At 39.8% G+C, this 24,614-nt stretch overlaps 1 protein-coding gene and 1 long non-coding RNA gene across 10 annotated transcripts in view; both read left to right on the plus strand.

Annotated features, from left to right (window-relative positions):
• The window catches only part of LOC112651759 (uncharacterized), a 47,507-nt gene extending 33,112 nt beyond the window's left edge, over nucleotides 1-14,395 (plus strand). For 2 of the 3 annotated variants that reach the window (XR_003131010.3, XR_003131011.3), the window contains 2 exons: nucleotides 12,324-12,690; nucleotides 14,257-14,394. This is a non-coding gene — a long non-coding RNA (uncharacterized LOC112651759). Of the gene's footprint in view, nucleotides 1-12,323; nucleotides 12,691-14,256 lie in introns of all 3 variants that reach the window. The other variant, XR_003131012.3, reaches the window with a different exon arrangement.
• Nucleotides 1-24,614, plus strand: part of NRG3 (neuregulin 3) — a 1,039,823-nt gene that overhangs the window by 887,147 nt on the left and 128,062 nt on the right. The gene's annotated exons all lie outside the window — the stretch shown is intronic.

Here is a 24,614-nt window from a genome sequence, read left to right on the forward strand (position 1 = left end):
ACTTCATAAAAAAGTTAAAGTTAAGAGAACAGAAGGGACATCATGAATAGCCTAGCCTTCTCAGGATGGATGATCTTCACTCCTCCTGAATATCCTCAACCGCCCAAGATGCCACCACCCTGCTCTGATCAGATGTCCATGCTCATTTCCACCTGAAAAGAAGCTCACTTGTTGCTTAATACCAGTCTAATGGGGCAGGCGGGGTGCTTAGAAGATGCTGAGCATTCAGCTCCTTCTGGCAGTTCCTACTCAGTATCCCTGTTATTGACTTGGTCATTTTTTTCTTGGGCCCCACCTGGGTCAGCCTGATTACGTTGAAAACACATTTGGAGCCATGCCAGGTTTTGACACTCTCCTCTGGTAGTTTGGAGCTACGACTTTTATCTTCTATATCATCCTTTGTTTCAAAGAATCACAATTTAAAAATGTGTGTGTGTGTATGTGTGTGTGTTATTATAAAAAGAATTTGTAGGGGCGCCTGGGTGGCTCAGTGGGTTGAGTGTTTGACTTTTGACTTTGGCTCAGATCACAATCTTGGGGGCGTGAGACTGAGCCCCGTATTGGGCTCCACACTCAGCACAGAGTCTGCTTGTGATTCCCTCCCTCTCCCTCTGCCCTTCTCCCAGCTTGCACTCTCTTTCTTCCTCTCAAATAAAAACATAAATCTTTTAAAAAAAAGAGAAGAAGAAGAAGGATTTGAAGCAGGAGAAAGAAGCAATCACATTTGCTTAGGAAGCCATTTTGTTCTGAAACTTGGATTCCTTCACCATTGGTGTCATTTTCACCTGGTTTCCTGGTAGTCAGTTAGAAATAACATTCCACACACTCCCTCATATCAGAGTAAAATATGGTCTTGATGTACAATTGTGCAAAAATGTGCAGAAGACACCTTCTAGGCCTCTGTGTTTTGATGCACCCCATGCTTGTATAATGGACATGCTCCCAAGCAGCTGGACACAGGAAATTTTGCAGACCTGCATTATCTCTGAACAGAATCAGCATGTTCTGAGTTGACATGCTCCATATTCATGTTTGGTGTTTTCCATTTCCATTTTTTAAAAAAACTTATATATGTAGGCTTTTGAATTGAGTACAGTAGAATATCAAGTATTCGAATATTATCAAAGGAAACAAAATGAGGAGACTAAAAAAAAAAAAAGAAAGAAAAAGAAAGGTGATGACCTGGAATCAGAATACTTGGGTTAATGTCTTGATGCTGAATGGTTAAACATCTTACCCAGCATTGCAGAGCCATGGAGATCTGGGAGTTTCCCTCCCTTAGTTTACTCTTTACATAACTAGAGGATGACAGAGCCTGACTAGATTTCATATATATGGGAATGTCCAAATATATTCAGTTATGTACTTGGTAACTGTGTGTTTCCTCAGGGAGTTCTGCAGAGATAGAAAGAAGAGATTTTTTTTAAAGATTTTATTTATTTATTCATGAGAGACACACACAGAGAGAGAGAGGCAGAGACACAGGCAGAGGGAGAAGCAGGCTCCATGTGGGGAGCCCGATGCAGAACTCGATCCTGGATCTCCAGGATCACACCCTGAACCGAAGGCAGACACTCAACCACGAGCCACCCAAGCATCCTGAGAGAAGAGATTTTGCAGCATTTTTGATGACATTCAAAGCAGGCATTTTAAAGCATCTCCTAGTGTGTAACAAGAGATGCCCATCTCTTTATATTGAAATGAGAGTGAAGGAGCTTTGGTTTAATTTATGGTGACAGATTCACACTCAACACAAACTCAGAAATTGGTAGCAAGTGGAAAATTGAGTTCAGGTATTAAATATATCACATCTTGCTACATATCTGATCATTAATTTGTTTTTTGTATGAAGCTTTAAAATAAAAAGTACTAAAGTGATTAAAACATTTATGGGTATTTATTTCATTAACACCTTAACACCAGCTGCATTTAATCTCTGTTTTAAGAAAGATAATAACATTCTCTTTTATATTCTAAGTGTTCTAAAGCTAAACTTATCCAAAGTGAAAGTTATATTAGGATTTCTATTAATAAATAGTGCATTTGAAATTTGAATTGTAATTAGTCAAATCTATAATATGCTCTCTGAGAAGATTACCTTTTGTCGTAGAACAGGAATGAGTAAATATTTTAATATTCAGCTAGTAACAAATACTTATAGGGTCAGGAAAACAGACGGTTTAATAAACTGGCATCTTGTTATAGCTTAGGAGCTTGATGCCTTATGTTTAACTTCTACTGGAATTAGACCGCAAGGTAAAAGCAGAGAAGATTTTTTTTAAAGATTTATTTTATTCTTTATTTGAGATATATAGAGAGAACAAGCAGGGAGAGGGAGCAGCAGGCTCCTCCACTGAGCTGGGATCCCCAAGCAGAGCTCTATCTCAGGACCCTGGGATCATGACCTGAGCCGAAGGCAGACACTCAACCAACTAAGCCACTCAGGCGCCCCAGGTTGAAGATTTTTAATAGTATTTTCTGCTTGTATGCTCAATATGTGTTCATTGTATAAAATTTGGAAAGTAAAGAGAAATGTAAAAAGATTATTTATAATCTCACCACCAAGAGATATGTCATAAATAAACATTTCTCCTTTCAATCTTTCTTTCCTATAGTATTTATAAAAATATTGATATTATTGAATAATATGGTTCCTTGCTTTTCTTTTTCAAAAGTGTCTTACAATTTACAAGTTACAATTTGTAACTATTTTAAATTATAGTTATAAATTTTAACTGTCTTTATTGTTTCTAAAAAATGAAACTTAATCATATACATGTAAAAAGGCATATATATGTGTGTGGAAATGAACACATATATATGTAAAAAGACAAAATTATTAAATAACACTAAAAATCTTACAACTCAGTAATAAATATTTTTAAAATGTGGTGAGCATCCTTAAACACCACTCTGTGCTTATTTATACCTACCTATATTTATATATTAAAGATCTTGAATTCATACTGATTTCTCTAATTCCAGTTTTAGGTTACAGAATTTATTCTAGCCTTCCCCATTTCCTTATTCATAACTTTTTTCTCCATCAATAAAAAACTCAGCTTTCGTTGTTCACAACATATTGACTTATTTGTTGAATTCTCACATACACATAAAGAATTTCAGAATCATTAATTTGTGCCCTCATAAAAAACAAATTTACTAACTGAAGTACAGTACTTGTGCACAATGGGGTTGGCAAATCTTTCAATAAAGTGTCAGAAAGTAAAAAAAAAAAAAAAAAAAGGTCAGAAAGTAACTGCAGGAAACAGCCAACACATGACAAAGACAGAGTTCTCCCTCCGATGCCCATGTAGCTATATTCCAGGCTTCCTTCAGGTTGTGCCCATACGGAGGCGTCCTAATTGTCTGTTAAAATTAGAACCCCCTCCCCACTGCACCTGCTCCCTCCTTCCCTACTTCTCTCTGGAGCCCTGAACACACCATAACACATGCTCAGTCTATCCACTCTTATACACTCTACACATACACATGTTTATGAATAGAGACCTGAACATGTCTAAAATGTGAACATTGCTGGGGCTCCTGGGTGGCTCGGTTGCTTTAGCGTCTGCCTTTGGCTCAGGTAATGATCTTAGGGTCCTGGGATTGAGTCCCCATTGGCCTGTAGGTTCAGTGGGGAGTCCGCTTCTCCCCCTCTCTCTGCCTTTGCCGCTCCCCCTACTTGGGCTCTCTCTCTCTCTCTCTCTGTCTCTCTCTTAAATAAGTAAATATAATCTTTAAAAAAATAAATAAAATTTGAATATTGTTTAATCAGTAACAGACCATTTCATTGGGGGCTTCGATTATGTCAACATTTGTAGTCATAGTGTTTTAGATTTCATAAAGCATGGTAGATAATTTACTTATTTCTTTTGTTTACCTTCTTTCTTGACCTTTCTGGATGTGAAAAGCACAAAGCCAGAGTTACTAAAGAGGATATTCTAACTGCTGTAAATCTCAGTGGATTCACAGAGCAAGAGTTTATTTTTCTCTGTGTCATTAAAGCCTCTCTGTTCTACACAGGGCCTGAGTGTCCTCTGCTGGGCCCTTTACCTCCAGCCAGCTTAAAATAGTGAGATTTGAAGATCATTTAAGTACAGAGGAGCAGGCCTGGAATTAATGTTTATCCATTCCGCCTTGTAGCTATTCTTGTATTAATCAGAATATGCTAATGGCTATGTTATTATGGATTGAAATCTCTTTCCTAAAAAGACATGTGGAAGCCCTGGTATCTGTGAATGTAACCTTATTTAAAAATAGGACCTTTGCAGATACAATCAACTTAAAAAGCAGTCATGCAGGATTAGGGTGGACACTAAGTGTCCTGACTGATGTTCTTCTAAGAAAAGAGAAATGCGAAGACACAAAGGAGACACAGGGAAAAAGTTCATATGATAATAGAGGCAAAGGTTGGAGTTATGCTGCTAAGGAACACCAAGAATTCATGGCAATAACCAGACACTAAAAGAAGCAAGGAAAGATTCTTTCCTAGAAACTCTGTAGGAGGCATGGCCCTGTTGACATCTTGATTTTGGACTTCTAGCCCTTACAACTGTGAAAGAGTAAATTTATGTTGTTTTAAACCTCTTGGTTTAGAAAAATTTGTTACAGCTGTCGTAAAAAATTAAACCCTACTCTCGCACCAAAGTCTGTAATAGGATTCTGCAGAGAAACAAGGCCAGTAGGTTGTGTGTGTGTGTGTGTGTGTGTGTGTGTGTGTGTATTCCACTCAAGGCCTTCGCCTCCTCTATTAGATCCTCTATTTCTAGTCAGTTTACAAAGTGAGGATTGCAGGGGCGTCTGGGTAGCGGTTGGTTAAGTGTCCAACTTTTGATTTCAGTTTGGGTCTTCATTTCAGGGTCATGAATTTGAGCCCCACACTGGGCTTCATGCTGGCATGGAGGCTACGTTAAAAAAAAAAAAGGTGAGGGTTTAGGGACACCTGACTAGCTCAGTCAGCAGAACATACAACTCTTAATCTCAAGGTTGTAGGTTCAAGCCCCATGTTGAGTGTAGAGATTACTTAAAAATTAAGAACATAAACATAAGTGAGGGCTGAAGATCACATAAGTATTTTGAAATAATAACAGTCTATATATTCTATAGAACTCTATAGAATATATATTACTACATAGAATAATATCATCCCATAATATATTATTATTTATAATCTCCTATGGGTCCTGTTTGTCTATTTGTTTCTGTTTTTATATGATTAGTATAATTAAAAACATATTAATACATATAGATACATGATTTATTTTAGGGAATTGACTCCCATGACTGTTGGGGCTAGCAAGTCTAAAATCCACAGGGCAAGTTACAGATTGGAAATTCCTGCCGGAGTTGATGCTGCAGCTTTGAGGAAGAATTTTTTCTTCTTTGGAAAAACTCAGTTTTTAGCCTTAAGGCCTTTAACCAATTATGGGATAAGACTTATCTATTTTTTGAGGATCGTCTCCTTTCCTTAAAGTCAACTGAGTGTACATGTTTACTTCATCTATAAGACACCTTCACAGCAACACCTAGATTAGTGTTTGATTAAATTCCTGAGCACTATAGCCTAGCCACACTGATACATAAAGCTATCACATAGTACAAAATAAATCAAAATTTCTGCTGCTTGACACACAGAAAAAGGTTTATTTCTCTCCTTATAGTCAGATATTGAGTTTATTGGGAGGTGTGGGGAAGAGTGCTGGCCTTCACATGGTCACAGAGATCAGGAACCCATTTAGGATCTCAGAACCCATCCAGCGCCTCCTCCCTTTGGGGCAGTCAGAGAATTGTTTAAAACAACCCAGGAACTAGAATATATCCCTTTAAAAAAATTATATATATATATATATATATGCCAGAACTCAGCAGTGTGGCTCTGCTTAGGCAGCTACAAGGGTGGCTGGGAAGTGTGGTCTTCTTGACCAAGAGAAAAATAAGATGATTTTGAAGAACACAAAGCCCCTCATAGGCATTATTTTTTTGCTTTGTTCACTGCTATATCCCAAGAATCTAGAGAATTAGGCTCCAAAACATATTTGTTGAAGTACTAGTGAAAAAAGAAGATATCAATATAAAATAAATAAGAAATTCCAAAAGATTAAGCTTTAACATATTAGATATTAAAATACATATGAATGACCAAATTATCCCATCAAAAGGAAGATTATGTGAGAAAGCCAAGTACAATTCTATGCTGTTTCCAAGAAACAGATTTTAATGATCACTGAAGGTAGAAAATAAAGGGATAGGGAAGAGCTACTAGTCAAATACATTTTTTAGAAAAAAAGAAAGCAAAAAAAAAAAAAAAGAAAAAAGAAAGCATAAAGCTAAAGATGAGTTACAGTATTAATGAGAGGCGAGGTGCTAAGTATGGTTAATGGGATGAATCAAGATAAAAAGGGACATTAAGTAATGATAGAAGCACAATTTATCAAGATGATAACCAGCCATTAACCAATATAAACCAATCTACATAGCAACTAAATATATAAAATAAAATATGTTAGATTTAAAAAATGTTTTATACCAATACAATTATGCTATAATAAAAACCCACTATATATATATATATATATTTTGTGTGTGTGTGTGTGTGTGTGTGTGTGTGTGTGTCATAGTTGAAGAGATCTGTAGAGAGAGATATATGAGAACACAAGACGATCGATACCATATACAACTGAGAGGTTAGGTGCATTTTTTACATATTATTGAAGTAAAATAAATCACAGACAATGGCAGAAATTATAAAAGGAAGCTAGCTGGCTAATATGTTCTGGTAAGTGACTCTTTTTATGTGCCTCATTTGTTTGCTTCAAAAACATTTCCTTAAGTGTCTCTTTCTAATTAAAGCCCATTATACACACTGATGGACTCTGCGTTTAGCCCCTATTGACACGGCGCTGCTACACAGAGTATTCATCCAAATACAAAGAGCTCCTTGAGTGTCAGAGATCTGTGCTGGGAAAAGCACTGTCTCCGGAGACCAAAGACTGGGTTTGAGTTCTGACCTTGCCATCACTGAACTAATTTAATGCTTCTGATACATGTGTTATTTATGTCTTGAATCACAAACTTGAGTTTAAATCCACACTCCTATGTATCAGTAATACGATCTTAGGTGATTACTTATCGTCCTTGAGATTCAATGTCCTTATCTAGAAAATGGGGAGACGATCTCAAAATGTAATTCTGTCCATAAATACATTCAACAACGTTTAACGTAGTAGTCCAAATAGTTTTATCTCCTGTGATCCAAAAAGCCCTTGCAATCCCCATTTAGAAAAAGAAACCGTATTTATGATACAATAACTAAAAAGCCAACGGAGACATATTTTGCAAAATAAAGCAATTATATGCCCCCAAAAGATTAATGAGGGGTTAATTAAGGCAGTGTTAAATAACAGATTCTGTTGCTTTTATTTATCAGAGTTCCAAAACACAGATTGGAAATTTAGAAAGGTCTAAATGTTTCATGCTTGCTTTGAGTTTTCTACACACCAGTGGTAGTGCTTAATACAGAAAGAACCCGGCTTCACGGGTGATCAATATGCATTAACTATGTTCTTCTTTGATATCTGAAAATAAAATTAAGATGATGGAGCTGTATCTTTGCTCTTGCTGCCAAAATGGATGGTAGTCCCCTGGGATTTTCCTGCTCAACAAATGTCTTCCTGATAAGGCCAAATGATTTCCCTTTTTACATCTATGGTATGATTGAAAATGAGGAATTGCTGATTTATAAAATAAGTTGTGATGCCAGAATAAAATGTCAATAGTGCTTACCCATGTAAGGCACAATGGAGAATTAAAACCTTCCTGAGCATGCAAAAAAAGGGGGGGCATTGATATTAAAAACCATAATAATTATGTGATAAAAGGACAGAAATTGAGGGAAATGGATAAACTGGGAAAAGGGAAAAGTTAATAAAAGACTATGGAAATGTATCATTTGTCTCAAGTCTTTGCAATATGCAAGAGAGAGAAACTGACGTGTAAGAGTATAAATAATGTAGCAAAAGGAAAGAAGAAATGCTTGGAATGAGAAAGACACAACAGAGGCACATGGGTGGCTCAGTGGTTGAGCCTCTGCCTTTGGCTCAGGTCATGATCTGAAGATCCCTGCATCAGGTTCCATGCTTCTCCCTCTGCCTATGTCTCTGCCTCTCTCTCTCTGCGTCTCTCATGAATAAATAAATAAAATATTTTAAAGAGAGAAAGAGAGAGAAAAAATACAGTAGGTGTTCTGTTTTAGCCATTTTGAATGTTTCTATGAAAGCCAACCTCAAAAAGTATTGAGAAGGAATATTAGTGCCCCCGAACTTTTAAGCTACCATAAATAAATGCACACATGCATGTACACACTGAGAATTTAGTAAACTTCAAGTGAGAGTTTGTTAAAAATATGGCTCATAGAATTTGCATCTTTAGCATGTACCTATGGCTGATTCTGATACAGATGTTCACTAGCTCACAGTTGTGAAACATTCTCTGGTTGTTTTATACTTCATCATTATCCCCAGAGAAATGAATTTTCTCCTACCACTTTTATCTTGTTTCCTGGATGGGATTATGGGTTCAGAACAACATAAAGAATTGAAAAATCCCTTTTTTAGTTATGTGGAAGAACTGAAGAAGTCCTGAATGAGCGCTGCAGATTGAGCAGAACATTAACGAGACTTATTTTTACCAATGGATTATGGTTACAGCAGAAGAAAGAGAACAAACAGGTAAACTTGTCACAAGATTCAGAAGAAAAGAGACTTGGAACATTCTTGAAAAAGAAGAGAATACAGCCCACTGTATTTTGCATGTTTTGCATACTGCAAAAACGATATTCAATTTCAGCATTCTGAAATTTGGGGAATTATAGCAGATGATGCTATATGATCTATTAAATGATCTATTAAAAGGCATTTGTATGAAACAACTAAAGCTCACTTTGAAGGGTTCCTGAACAATGATTATTCTTCAGTATCAAGTAGAATTAGAAGAGGAAGCAGCCTTCAGTGTTAATTCATAAGGAACTACTAAAAACTCAAAGGTAGAAGATTCCCTACTAGAAAAAAAATGAGACCAACTAGCAGGAATTGAAGATTATAAGAATAATGTCAAGATGGTGATGATGACAATAATGAGTGTGGGTACATATACATGCACACACTATATAAAGGTAAGACCATAAATAATTGTAAGAAGACTTGTATATATTCAAGTTGTATATATACAAGTTGTAATGGGTTGAGTTGTGTCTTCAAGATTCATAATTGAAGTCCTCTAAGCTCCAGTACCTCAAGCTGTGACCGTATTTGAAGACTGAATCTTTACAGAGGTAAATGAGTTAAAATAAGGTCCTTAGTGTGGGCCTTGATCCAATATGACAGATTGTCCCTGTAAAAAGGGGAAATTTGGACACAGGCACACAGGAAATACCAGATAAAGATGAAGGCAGAGATTGGGGTGATGCATCCATAAGCCAAGGAAGCCCAAAGATTGCCAGCCAACCGCAGGAAGGCAAGGAACAGATTCTCCTTCAGAGCTTATGGAACTTATCACACCAACACCTTGGTCCTGGACTTCCGGGCTGTGAGACAAAACTGTGAGGCAGTGACTTTCTGTCGTTCAAGTCACCCAGTTTGTGGCACTTTGTTTTGGCAGCCCTAGAAAACTAATACACGGGTGAAGCCCCGCCTCGTGGAACTTTCCATTCTAGTTTGGAGCAGGGAGGGAAATAGACAATTATCAAAGAGGGATGCCTGGGTGGCTCAGTGGTTGAGCATCTGTCTTTGGCTCAGGGCGTGATCCTGGAATCCGGGGATCGAGTCCCACATCGGGCTCCCTTCAAGGAGCCTGCTTCTCCCTCTGCCTGTGTCTCTGCCTCTCTCTGTGTGTCTCTCATGAATAAATAAACAAAATCATTAAGGAAAATAAATAAATAAATAATAAATTCTAAGGAATAAAGAATAGTAGGGTGAGGGAGATAAGAAAGTGCTCTTTTATAAAATATGATCTCTGCTAAAATGCCATTAGAATTGAAAAGAGGTGAAGACTGAACTGTGTTGACATCTGAAGGAAGAGTATCTGAAGATAGACGAGGTAGTCCATCCGTGGCTCTAAGGAAGAAGAATGCTTCTGGGTTAGAAGAGCCACAAGGACGTGAGGGTGGTTGCACCTCAGTAAGTGAGAGGGAGGATGATAGCAGTGTGGTCAGAAGGGAACATGAGAGAAATCGGGGAGCAGAATCATCCGTGCACATCTGTGGGGGATGCTTCAAGAAGCTTCTACTGAAGAGAAGCTGTTTAACACAGAGACAGTTGAATGTTAGCACTGGGAGGAAAAGATGAAGCTGGTGCAGAGGAGGATGTGGTTTGCTGCAGTTCCTTAACCTTCCAGAGCCTTGGGGCCTCCAGCCATCACACGATCACTCCTCTCACCCATATCTTTGGGTGGAATGTGTGGACCCTAGTGAGCCGTCCTCACAATTTAGTCCCTGCAACGAGCAAATAGACTTCATTTCCTCTAGAGAGGGCTCAGTTTGAACAAGGGGGAGGGGGAAATGTCATTATTTAAATTTCATATGGCTTTCAACCTTTTATCTAGGGCTTACCATCCATCTATTAACATGAAGAAAAGTAAAATTACTTAAAATTCAAGCTGACTTGACACTAAGTAAAATTGTTTGGTTTAATAATAGCCAATGCTCATAGAAGAACATTTCAATAATAAGTGCTGAACAGCTGGAAATCCCACTACATTTGTTGAAAATTTCTTTGCACCTAGCTGCTTAAATATTTTGTTTAGTTACCATACAAATTGCCTTATTTTATATTCCAGTTTTTTTTTTCCAGAGGGCAAGAAATGCCAATTTAAAAAAGAAAATATTTTAAGTAGAGTAAAATTTATGGACAACATGGTGATATTGAGTTCAGTGTAATTGCATCTAATTTTGCACTATAATAAGTTAATCAATCAGCTTCTTAATTTTGTGGCAGTAACAAATTTCAGTCCACAGCACATGGAGCGGATGTGTATAAAAGGCCATTTGTGTGGTGGGTTCGAAGACAGAATACTTAAAAACTGGGTTTGAATCCCAGTACTGTTCGTCACGGGTTAAGGAAACTTGTTAACCTCTAGGTGCCTCAGTTTCAGCTCTGATGTGGGAATAAAAACAGCTCTAGGTTTTATTCGTAAAAGTGCTGTGGGTTTTCAAGGAATTAAGACAGGTAAAGTACGCAGAGGGATGACGGCTTAGATGAAGCCTTCACACAATTTAAGCTATATTTTTGTTTAAAGATTTTATTTATTTATTCATGAGAGAGACAGAGAGAAAGGCAGAAACACAGGCAGGAGGAGAATGCAGGGAGCCCAATGTGGGACTTGATCCCAGGACCCCGGGATCACAGCCTGAGCCAAAGGCAGATGCTCAACCACTGAGCCACCCAGGTGTCCCAATTTAAGTTATATTAATTTCACTTTCCTCATTTCTGTTTTTAAGAAGAAAAACCCCTGTTTCCCACTGGGTTAGGGAAAAGTAGGATCACCGTCTGTCCCTGATCCTGTCCCCAGAAGCTTGTGTCAGAGCTTGGTAAAGACGTGTGACCCAAGCATTGGCATGGTTGGAGGAGGGCAGAGATGGTGGCACGGCCCCACCTCTCCATGCTGGCACCTGCTGAGCCCCGCCTCTCCATGCTGGCACCTGCTGAGCCTCACCTCTCCATGCTGGCACCTGCTGAGCCCCACCTCTCCATGCTGGCACACTGAGCTGTCCTAATCACTGTCATAGTTTCAGTCCCCAGAGGTCATTGCTGCATCCTGCAGTCCCAACTTCATGGCTCATTTCTGGCAAAAGCTCTCAGTGGCTGTGCCCATCAGGTGTGTCGGGAATAAGAGGGCCCGCATCCCTCTTCCTACCTGGTGTCTGTGAGGCCCATCTGTCTGGAACCTGCCGGCACTGCACCCTTGGGTGTGAAGCTGCTGCAGGGGAGGGGGTGCAGGGGACCCGGGCTGCTCTGTGCTTCTGGTGGCTGCAGGGCCTGTGCTTTGGAAGCTCCGGGCCATCTCGTGTGGGGAACCCTCTCCCTGCCTCTGACCCGAACCGTAGACGGAGGAAGGCGAGCACAGCCTGCCGAAGCAGGGCACGGACTTCCTTCTGCACGTGCTGCTGCCTTTCCTCCATCTCTTCCCTCCTGCAGAATCTTTAACATACGAGTCTGTGCGTGGGGTCTGACCCTTTGTCTAACCCACCAAATCTATCATTTTATATTTCTCTTCCTTCCAGACCAGCTCAATAACTTTCTTTTTTTTTTTTCTTCTTAATGGCTAAGACCTTTCTCCCTGAAGCATTGGAGGAAGGGACACGGAATAGAAAGAACGACACGTCCCAGAGATCACACCGAGTCCAACTGCAACAACCCATGCAGTTGTACAGTTTTCCTTTATTTAATCAAATGTTCCCTCTGTGCCAAGAATGATTCCAGACTCTGTAATATAAAAAGAAGTTAAGCATGGTCTTTTTTATGAAGTTGCTTACCATCGTTTGAGGAAAGGTGGGCAAGCAAACCGTTAACTGCAGTGATTAGAGTAAAGTGTGATGATGCTCAGGAGCACATACGCATAAAAGACCATCTCTGTTGGAGGCATCATGTGGGGAAAGACATGCTTTCCAGGGCTCACGGGCCTTGCACAGGCAAGGTGAGGCGTTGGGGTTGGAGAGGGAGTGTGAGGGTAGGGCCGGGCAAGCCGGCTGGGGGGTGGGGGGGTGGGTCGTTAATGTTCGATGCACCAGGCCCTGCAAGTCAAGGTGGCACGTTGTGGGTGACGGCAGTGTGAGTCAATGAAATGAGATGCTTCAGGTCTTGAGTGGATTAATCCACATCTCTGGATCTTAGTTCCCTCAACTATAAAGCGCTGTCTCTGGGAAGGGTGCTATCAAGATGCACTGGGAGGGGGTCCTGTAGACCCTCGAGTGTATCATTTGCAGTTGGTAGTTTAGGGGAATGATGCTGTAGACTCTGTTCATTTGCCTTGTTAATGTCGAAGTGATGCAAAATCAGTTTTCTAGATATATCCATGCTGAGCTACTTACTGACATCCACACACCACTTAGAAAAAGTAATCTCACGAATAGGATGCCCAGCAGAATGAGGATTTTCATTAAGCAGCTAGGAAATACAGATAGTTACCAAGCCTGTTGGAAGAAAGTAGTGGGAGGACAAGGGGAAGAACTTCAAAGTATGGGGATTGGACTGAGGTCCCAGCTAATTATGGGCAGAATTAGATAATGGTTTCTTCCATTATCTTAATAAAGGAACTTCCCTTGATTTTTCTCCTCTACCAAGAATAATCCAGCTACTCTGGGGGAAGCCATTATTGTGAGAAGGCTGTGCCAGTTTAATTTCTATTTCTTTATTTCTCTTAAATAAAGGAAGCTTACATTTGTCCTTACGTTATTAACTACTTAATGGATTTTGGAAGCAGGTAGCAAAAGAAGAATCATTCTTTGCATTTAAATGAGACAAATAACACTCTTGGCTGATTATGCATTTAGAGAAAAAAAAAAGTTTCATCCTATTGCTACGTTTTAAGTCCGCAAAAGTAATAAATTAATCCATTAGTGAGCCTAAGTGTGTCCTCTGTTGTGCTCATTATCAAGTATTCCCAGGTGTTCAGGGGTTTATAAGTATAAATTGATGTGGCTTTTAAATTTGGTAACAGGAATATCCAGCATAGGGATCATAAGCTATGAAACTATTCCAATATCATTGCTTTTTATTAAAAAAAAACTTATAGAATTAAAAAACAAATTAAGATGCCCCCCAATATTATAATGTGTTATCTTGTCACAAGGAAGCAATGAAACATAATTAACAATAGAAACCACAGAATTGCCATATTTTCTACCCAAGTTGCCTGATCCTATGAATCATTTTAGAAGCACAACACGCAACTTTAGGCACCACAATTAAATGCATTTAAACAAATAAACTGATTGATTTATTCAGAGGCTCATTATGCTTTGATTTGTGTGTTTAGACAACAAAAATGCTTTGAGCAGTTAATGCCTACGAGATAGGGAACATAGTCCCGAAGAAGGTGAGCTTGCTGGATAAATTACCACGAGATAAAATTGAAAAAGCAAAGTGTTAACTGGGGAGGACGCCACTCGGGATCTTGTTTGAGCTGAGTATGAAAAGATGAGCAAGAAAAGCAGTTCTTCCAAATATCTGTTGTGTTGAGACACTTCCATTCGTCCCATAGGTGGGGCTCAGTCTGTACATGGAGAAGACGCAAGGGCTGAGCACAGGAGAGCAGAACATGAGGATCACACGAAGTACGGAGAAAAGCCCCCACAAGATTTTTCATGCAAAAGAGGCTTTTTTCTGTAATTCCAGTGGCTATCAAATGCTTCCTTTTTTTTCAAGAGACGTTAAAATAAGAACTTCTTATATGAGTAGCCACCTGGGTGAAGACCTCAATTGACTGAAATGGTAAAATGGGGTGGAAAAAAATTTACCTGTTTTTTTTTTCCCCTCCCTGACGTTGATTCATGATCCAATGAGGAATAAACTATATAACCCCAAGTATAGAATTTGTGTTTGTGTCTGCATGTGTGTGTTCGTGTGTGTGTGTTGGAAATGCCCCCAAATCTGAAAGACACGGGTGGCAAATATAGCCTGAGGGATAGCATTCTAGTTTTACTTTATAGTTTGCTTTATTATAGAATAACCTTATAACATACGTGATTTTTTTTGGCCTTAGCCCTGAAACAGTTACTCGAGCCTGTCATAAATTGTACTTTCTCAGCTACCGCCCATTTTTCTGAGTCCCGACCTAAGAGTACCTCTTTCTGGTTATGACCTTGATTTGCCTCATTTGGATGAATTATCTTTGCTACTTTTTTGGCATGGAATACCTTGGGAAGTTGTTTTGGGTCCAAGAATCTTCTACTTCACCTTAGGTAATATTTCCCTATGGTTCTTTCCTCTTTTGTAGATGAGAAGCAGATGACTCCTTTTTTGGGGATCTCTGTGTCACCAAAGTGGTCATCTCTGTTGGGAGCTGTATGTTAGTTGTGTTCAGAACAATATTTCTTTTTTTTTTCTTTGTAAGGTTTATTTATTTATTTGAGAGAGAGAGAGAGAGAGAGAGAGAGAGAGGGAGGGAGAGAGAGAGAGAGAGAGAGAGAGAGAGAGAGAGAGAACAAAGTAGGGGGAGGGGCAGAGAGAAAGAATCTCAAGGAGACTCCCCACTGAGCACGGAGCCTCACAAGGCTCAACCTTGACCTGAGCTAAAGTCAAGAGTGAGATGCGTAACCAATGGAACCACCCAGGCACCCCTAGAACAATGTCTCTTAAAATATATTCATCATTTTCTGAATTACTATCAACTGTGAAGACATTGCAGTTTTGAATTCGGGAATGCTTAAAGACACAATATTAAAACAATGTGTTAACAAAGACTTTAATTAGTGTGGCAATTATAAAAACATGGAATGCTGATTGCCATGTACTCCTTTCTTTTATTTCCCTTTTTACAGGAACACTTTTCCCCATTTTATAATAATCCTTTTATCTATTAATCATAATCTCTTCTGTATGTCTTTCTTGATAATTAAAATAGGTTCAAGTTGATAAGTTAGTAAAAGTGCACACAATAGCTATTTCAAAGGCTGCATAAATATTTTGAGATTATTAAGGAGTCATTCTTTAAGCAGTGTATACACTAGTATTTTAATTACCATGAGAAATTTAATATCTTTCTCTTGATAATGGATTCAAGTGAATCCTAAGTTATACACAAAAATCATATGACAAAGATGCATATATTGGACTTTTCTGATAACAACCTGGTCATTTTTGGACTTTGGATGTATAGACTCATGTAGCCTTAACTAAATATACTTTGATTGGGGAAAACTTTCTAAAAACATTTGCAGGTATTCTTTCTTTCTTTCTTTCTTTCTTTCTTTCTTTCTTTCTTTCTTTCTTTCTTTCTTTCTTTCTTTCTTTCTTTTTTTTTTGGTATTGGAAGAGTTGCCACCAGAGATGTCATGTTCCTTGGAATCCTCAAAAACTGAAGTGACAGTGTACAGGCTGGATGTGCTCTGAAGGAATATGAATATAATCTGCAGTGGGCAAAGGGTCTGACCCACAGAGCATTTCATTCAATAAATATTTATTGAGCATCTACAAAGTGTCAGACTCTATGATAAGTTGCAATGATAATTCAATGAGGAAAAGAAGCATCAACCCTTCACTCATGAGATTTAAGTAACTTTCCACCCTAAGAATCCAGGAACCTTCAAATATGACCTTTCGGTTTTCACAGAAGCTTATATTCTCCAACTGGTAAAGGGGGCTTGACTACATTACAGCTGATTTTTAAGTTATATGAAATAACATGGGTTGAAATGCCCAGCCAATAAAATATGAGAAGTTGAGAGAGCCAAAAAAATATGAGAAGATTCTGGAGGAATTACTGCAAGCTCAGGAGCAGGAGCTCTTGGTGTTTTCAGCTGTACAAAGTTGCTTTCCTTAATCATATAATCAAAAAAGCAGTATCTTTTTTGAATGAAAACATCAATGTGATGCTAATTCTCATTCAGTTCTTCAGTCAGTAATTGTGACCATGGAATCAGATCTGAGTTGAAAGCTCCAAGATGTTTTCCCTGGAAAATTCCACAGGCTGCTTAGGCGAGATTCATCTTCGAGGAGCAGGCTAGGCAGATGGTCACTCATAAACCCTGTTGCAACCCTGTTTCAATATTTTATCTCGTGGAGCAGAAAGCTCCTCTTGAGTTGGCACCGCCTGGCCACGTAGCACAGTCTCTGTGCTTGCTATTGCTACAAATGGACATTCTTATTTAGAGGATGTGAAATAAAGGAACTGGCGATAGCGCTTTTGGGAAGAAAAATAAAGAAGCCATGTGGTATAACAGGCCCATGGAAGGAGCATGGGGCTATGTGCTTTTCTGGAAAAGTGATTTTGCTTCTTAATGATTGATGACCTGTTACGAGGCTGGCCACAGTAATAATGTCAGGGCTCAACTCTCAACAGTGAAAAAAGCTGTCAATTCTGATATGATGGAGGGGAGAGGGGCATTGGGATGATAGGGCTAAAATGGCCATAGGATGTCCTCTGACTCAGGTTCATGATGTACCGTGATTTTGTGTAAAATTGGCCTTAACTTCATTTTACAGGCACAGAGGAAAGACTAGAAAAAGCTAGAACCAAAAATTAACAGGAATTACTTTTAGGGGGTAGAGAGAGAGGTGTCAATTTCATATCAATATGATGTTTTACTTTCTAAGATTTATTTACTAACATGTGTAAAGTTTAAAATTGAATATATAGTGCTGATAAAAATACATAGTTAACAAGGTAGCATCATTTAGCAGAGGGAGCTTAGAGTTTGGAATCTGCCCTGCAATTCACCTCCTAACTTGCATTAAGTATCTGGAAAAAGGATGATGTGATAATATCTCTCTCCTCTTAGGACAATGGTACCCAGAGAGTGACTGTCCTGTCTCCCATCCCCACCCCCAGCCTCGGGCTGGTGCTCTAGCCTGCTCTCCTCCCTCCCCCCTTTAGGAACTCAGGCCTCAAAGAGTCAGGTCAGGCTGCTACTCTGCTCCTTTTCTCAATGACTGCCAGGGGATCACTCCTCTCTGATGGCACACTTATATGCTCTGGTAGCCTGTGGTGAACCCTGTTCCTCTGTCCTTTGACCCATGAATCTTTCTGGAAGCTATATATAGGGGCACTTGGGTGGCTCAGTGTTTGAGCATCTGCCTTCAGCTCAGGTCACGATTGCAGGGTCCCACATCGGGCTCCCCACATGGAGTTGCTTCCTTCTGCCTGTGTCTCTGCCCCCTTCCTCCCATGTGTCTCTCATGAATAAATAAATAAAATCTTTAAAAAAAGGAAAAAGAAAAAAAGAAACCCTCAAGTCTGTGTCCCAGCCTTTCCTGCATCATCTATCTTGCAATAATAAATGGTGACATGCATACCAATGTCTCCACATAGGACATCTCATAACCATGTCTGTGATCTTATCTGGGAGCAAGCAGGATACACTCAGTGTTGAAGCATGAGGCAATTACATCTCTTTACAATGATTCTACAAACTACTAGAGAACGATAAGCCCAGCTGCTAGGGGTCAGCAAATATTCAAGACCCAGCTTACCATCTTCCTAAATCCAATTTAGTCTTCTCGGTTGGGATGGACTACTTCTTCCTGAAGTGTCACTAGTGAAAAGCCATTTGACAAGGACCTGTGGGTGGACTCTAGACAGTAACAGATTTCAGTTCAGTTATTAAGGAAAAAACATTTATAACTGACACGGTTTATAGTTTGGTGGTGGTTTTCCTGGGCACTTACATGGCATCTATTTCCCAGAGTAGGTGCCATCGTCATTAATTCCACAGGTTCTTCATGACAAAGTGGTTGTTTACATCCAGGTGGGAGATGCTGCCTCCTGAATCAGCCAGGAGAGTCTCAGCACACATATGAAGGTCATTGGACATTCTCGCAGTGCAGAAACCTGTTGCACTTTAAGCCAGTATTCTAACTTTTTAAATCACGGAACAGTGTCTTCATGTAGCATATCTCTCCACACCCCGTGGGACAGGGCTTGAAAGCATCACATTTGGGATTGTTCAGTGATAGAATTGCCTTGTTCAGTTACATGTAACACAGAAATGGCACCGAAACCTGCATTCATGTTGCTCTGTCCTGGGGCTCCCTTGCAGTGAGTCCCTTGTCACAAGCTGGGTAGCCTCTTGCTTCATCTCACCCTGGGATTAGAATCAAGTTAAGGATTTTTAACTCTTGTTCTTCCTCACCCTGTCCACACTAAGGACATTGTTGGTAGCCTCTGTCTGTCAACATATAGAAAAAAAAAAAATAGAGAGACTTCAAACTGCTCACACATAAGCAACCAGGGACACTTTGGGAAAATGTGGGCCTTGAATTTCCAGGAGTTTTTGACTTTATGGAATATTAAGTTTGTCCATCTAGTCACCTGCCACACCCTCAACTCTCAAGAATATTTCAGGCTTAGGGGCGCCTGGGTGGCTCAGTCAGTTGAGTGTCCAACTTTTGATTTCAGCTCAGGTCATGATCTCGAGGTCATGAGATGGAGCTCTACGTGGTCAGGCTCTGCATTCAGTGGAGAGCCTGCTTAGGATTTTCTCTCCCTCTCCTGCTGCCCCTCTCTCTCCACTTCTGCCCTTTCTCTTTCTCTAAAATAAATAAATCCTTAAAAAAAAAAGCATATCGGGTCTGTAACAGGGCTGCAGTCATTTGTTGAGTACACTGCCAATTATTTGGTTCAATGTTTGGAACATATTCAGACACAACTATGTACCCTTTGCAAGGTGTACATACCTACATACCCCTATGCAAGCAAATCACTTCAATTAGACCAGTGTCATCATGAAGAAATGCCCCTGGTAACCAATGAAGATATATTAGAGATTTGCCAGTTTGGTTCCTGGAGAGAGAGAACCCCCCTCCACCTGGCTTATATTCGGCACTGTATCAATAAACTACAGGTAAGCAAGGAAGTGAGCCTGAGGATACATGAAAATAATTTGTTCTCTTAAGTGGATTCAATACCTCCTCCCTGAACATTTCATTACCTGATAGTTTTGTGTTAAAAAAAAATAATTTTTTTAAAAAATTGCTCTTTCTTCATAGAGAGGGCAAAGACAAATGCTGAGTATATATACCCAGTCACTAAGCATCAAGCTGCTTAGTGTCAATTCTGTTTCCACCATTTACAACAATGCAGTTGAGGCGAAGTTCCTTCCTGTCTCTCTGCCTCTGTTCCTCATCTGGATAAGGATAGTGACATTCTACGTTTCTGCAAAATGATATATAAAGCAATTTCTGGTAAGAGTAAGTGCTCAATAAATGTTAGCCACTATTATATAATCCAAAGATGTGACTATCCTCAAAGAACTGTAATTTTTACAAATAAAAGTTAATCAAACTCAGCCACAAAAAGTTAATATCACTCAGCCATAAAAAAAAGAAAGAAAGACGTCTTGTCATTTGCAACAACGTTGGTGGACCTAGTGGGTATTACGCTACGTGAAATAGGTCAGATGGAGAAAGACAGATACCATGTGATTTCACTTAAATGTGGAATTTAAACAAAACAAAACAAATGGACAAACAAAAACAGAAACAGACTCATAAATACAGAGAACAAAGTGGAGCTTGCCAGAGATGGGGAGATGGAGGAATGGGCCAAACAGGTGAAGGGAATTAAGAACAGAAAAAAGTTAACCAAACTGTTAACAAGAGGGAGAGGCAGGGCAAGGTGGTGGAGGAGTAGGGTCCTCACCTCACCTGGCCCCAACTTACCTGGATAACTTTCAAACCATCCTGAACACCTGTGAATTCTACCTGAGACGTAACAAGAGGACAGTCTGAATGCTACAAAGGGTTTTCACTTTTAACAAGGTAGGAAGGCAGAAAAAAGTTAAATAAAAAGGAATCAAGTGGGGGATGGGGCCCACGAGGAGCCGGGCTAAGGAGGGCAGCGACAGCCTCAGGACAGGAGAGCCCAGCCCCGGAGATGTGGGAACTTTAAACATCTGCCCCAGATTCTTCCTGAACTGAAAGTGCTCAGCAGGGAAATCGGCCTGAACCCAGGAGGGACAGGGAGGCCTCCCGTCTCCCGCGATCACTACTAGAGGAGGGCGCCCTGGGGAGCACACTGCACACTGGGTGATCTCAGTAAAGGGCTGGAGCACACACCCAGCAGGCCTTGGGGAGAAGCTGGTGGGTCCGGGGGTGGGGGGAGCTGCAGGCAGAGGGGTCTGCACCCTGCTGCCATTGGGAGCTGCAGCCCTGGGATCTGTGTACCTGCGTCATCTGGGAAGCACCTAGACCAATGTGGACTGGGAGCTGCAGGTAGTTACTGGGTGAGCTGACTCCAGGGCTGGAGAGCTGGCCACTGCCAGTGGTTAATGTTGTTCCTCCTGGTGTCACCTTGTGCCTGGGAGAGGTGGGGCCACCTGGGGTCAACAGCTCCCACTGAGCCCGGCACACAGCGCGGGGGGGGGGGGGGGGGGGCGGGGGGGGAGGCATCTCCCCAGGTGCACACACCTGAGAATCAGGACAGCAGCCCCTCCCCTAGAAGACCAGCTGGAAGGACAGGGGAAGAGCAAGTTCTTGACCCAGCAGCGTGGGAAAGCTCCGGGGAAGTCGAGGGATTTACAGTATATAGAACCAGAGAGTACCCCTCTTTTCCCCCCTTTTCCAGTACAACTCATTTTTATATCAGACTAAAAATTTCCAATATTTTTTTCTCTTTTCTACCTTAACTACAATATTTTACCACCTCTTCATTCTCAAGTTTCTTTCTGGCTTTCATATTTCTACAATTACAGGTCCTAGATATATTTTCCACTTCTAAATTCCCTTCAACATACTCAAATTAATTTTGGGAGATATACTAGATATGAGTTTCTGTTTTCTCTACCTTATTTCGTTCTACAATGGCGGAAGTTAATACCTTTTAAAATATGACCAGCATGCACCTACAACCAAGTGGCATACTGTGCTGGTTCATTCTGAGATTCCTCATTCCCATTCTGCCCCCCTCTTTTACCTCAGTTATGTTTTGGTGTCAATGTTGGGGCCTTCTACAAGTATTACTGGTTTATATAAATTTGAGACTGAGCATCTTCTAACATACAGAACTTCATACACTCAGAACCAAGAGGACCACCCTCTAGGAACCCTCAGGTAGACTACATTCTCCTTCCACTACCACTTCACCACCACCATCTCCCAGTACCCCCCCTTTTTTCCATCTCTCTTTTTTTCATTTTCCTCTTTCATTTTTTTCTCTTCTTTTTTTTTCTTTTGCTTATTTTTCTTCTTTGAGATTTTTGGCCTTTTATTTTTTAGTACTTTGTTTTAAGATTTGTTTTTCACTTTAGGGGTCCTTTTATTTTGTTCTGATCTTTGTTTTCATTTTCGGGTCTCTGACCTCATCAGAATCATCTAGGGTGAAATTTACTTAAGTTGTGGTTGATATTCTTGGTTCAGCCCACTCATACAGCCACTCTGCACTGAACAAAATGACTAGAAGGAAGAACTCACCACAAAAGAAAGAAGCAGAAATAGTACTTTCTGCCACAGAGTTACAGAATATGGATTACAATTAAATATCACAAAGCCAATTCAGAAGCACAATTATAAAGGTACTAGTGACTCTGGAAAAAAGAATAAAGGATTCTAGAGACTTTTTTATTACAGAATTGAGATCTAATCAGGCCAAAATTAAAAATCAATTAAATGAGATGCAATCCAAACTGGAGGTCCTAAGATGAGAGTTAATGAGGTGGAAGGAAGAGTGAGCAACACAGAAAATGAGTTGATGGCAAGGAAGGAAGCCGAGGAAAAAAGAGAAAAACAAGAGACCATGAGGAAAGGTCAAGGGAAATAAATGACAGCCTCAGAAGGAAGAATCTACATATAATTGGGGTTCCAGAAAATGCCAAGAGGGCCAGAGGGCCAAAAGATATATTTGAACAAATCAAAGCTGAGAACTTCCCTAATTTGGGGAGGGAAACAGGCATTCAGATCCAGGAGATAGAGTGGTACCCCCCCAAAAAAAATCAATAAACATTATTCAACATCTCGACACTTAATAGTGAAACTTCCAAATTTCAAAGATAAAGAGAAAATTCTTAAAGCAGCGAGAGACAAGAGATTCTTAACTTATCTGGGGAGAAATATCAGATTCACAGCAGACCTCTCCACAGAGACCTGGCAGGACAGAAAGGGCTAGCAGGATATATTCAGAGTTCTAAATGAGAAGAACATGCAGCCAAGAATACTCTATCCAGCAAGGCTCTTATTTAGAATAGAAGGAGAGATAAAGAGCTTCCAAGATAGGCAGAAATGGAAAGAATATGTGGCCACCAAACCAGCTCTGCAAGAAATATTAATGGGGACTCTGTAAAAGAAAAAAGAAAGCCCAAAGAAATAATCCACAAAAATAGGGACTGCATAGGTATTACGATGACACTAAATTCATATCTTTCTTTTTTTTTTCAAATTTGTTTATGATAGTCACAGAGAGAGAGAGAGAGAGAGAGAGGCAGAGACACAGGCAGAGGGAGAAGCAGGCTCCATGCACCGGGAGCCTGATGTGGGATTCGATCCCGGGTCTCCGGGATCGCGCCCTGGGCCAAAGGCAGGTGCCAAACCGCTGCGCCACCCAGGGATCCCCATATCTTTCAATAGTTACTCAGAATGTGAATGGGCTAAATGATCCCATCAAAAGATGCAGGGTTTCAGACTGGATAAAAAAGCAAGACCCATCTATTTCCTGTCTACAAGAGACTCATTTTAGACCCAAGAACACCTCCAGCATGAAAATGAAAGGTTAGAGAACGATTTACCAAATAGTCCTCAAAAGAAAGCAGGGGTAGCAATCCTCATACCAGATAAGTTAAAGTTTATCCCAAAGACTGTAGTAAGAGATGAAGAGGGACACTATATCATACTTAAAGTGTCTATCCAACAAGAGGACCTAACAATCATGAATATTTATGCCCCTAATGTGGGAGCTTCCAAGTATATCAATCAATTAATAACCAAAGTAAAGACATACTTAGATAATAATACACTAATAGTAGGAGACTTCAACATGGCACTTTTGGCAAATGACAGATATTCTAAGCACAACACCACCAAAGAAACAAGGGCTTTAAATGGTACACTGGGCCAGATGGATTTCACAGATATATACAGAATTTTGCATCCAAATGCATCTGAATACACATTCTTCTCAAGTGCACATGGAACTTTCTCCAGAATAGACCACATACTGGGTCACAAATTAGGTCTCAACCAATACCTGGGGTTGTCCTCTGCGTATTTTCACAGTGATTTGAAAGTGCTTTGAAACTAGAACTCAATCACAAGAAGAAATTTGGAAGAAACTCAAACACGTGGAAGTTAAAGAGCATACTACTAAAAGATGAATGGGCCAACCAGGAAATTAGAGAAAAATTAAAAAGATTCATGAACTAATAAAAAATGAAGATACAACCATTCAAAATTTTGGGGATACAGAAAAAGCAGTCCTAAGAGGGAAATACATTGCAATACCAGCCTCCCTCAAAAAATTGGAAAAAAAATCAAATACACAAGCTAAAGGAACATCTAAAGGAACTGTAGAAAGAACAACAAGTAAAACCTACACCAAGCAGAAGAAGAGAGATAATAAAGATTTGAGCAGAACTCGATGAAATAGAGACCAGAAGAACTGTAGAACAGATCAACAAAACCAGGAGTTGGTTCTTTGAAAGAATTAATAAGATAAATAAACTATTAGCCAGCCTTATTTAAATAAAAAGTCTAAAAAATTTAATAAAATTATGAATGAAAGAGGAGAGATCACAACCAATACCAAGGAAATACAAACAATTTTAAAAATGTAGAGCAGCTATATGCAAATAAATTAGGCAATCTAGAAGAAATGGATGCATTTCTGGAAAACCACAAACCACCAAAACTGAAACAGGAAGAAATAGAAACCTGAACAGGCCAATAACCTGGGAGGAAACTGAAGCAGTCATTGAA

This window comes from Canis lupus, chromosome 4, assembly GCF_003254725.2.
Source record: "Canis lupus dingo isolate Sandy chromosome 4, ASM325472v2, whole genome shotgun sequence".
Lineage (NCBI taxonomy): Eukaryota > Metazoa > Chordata > Mammalia > Carnivora > Canidae > Canis > Canis lupus.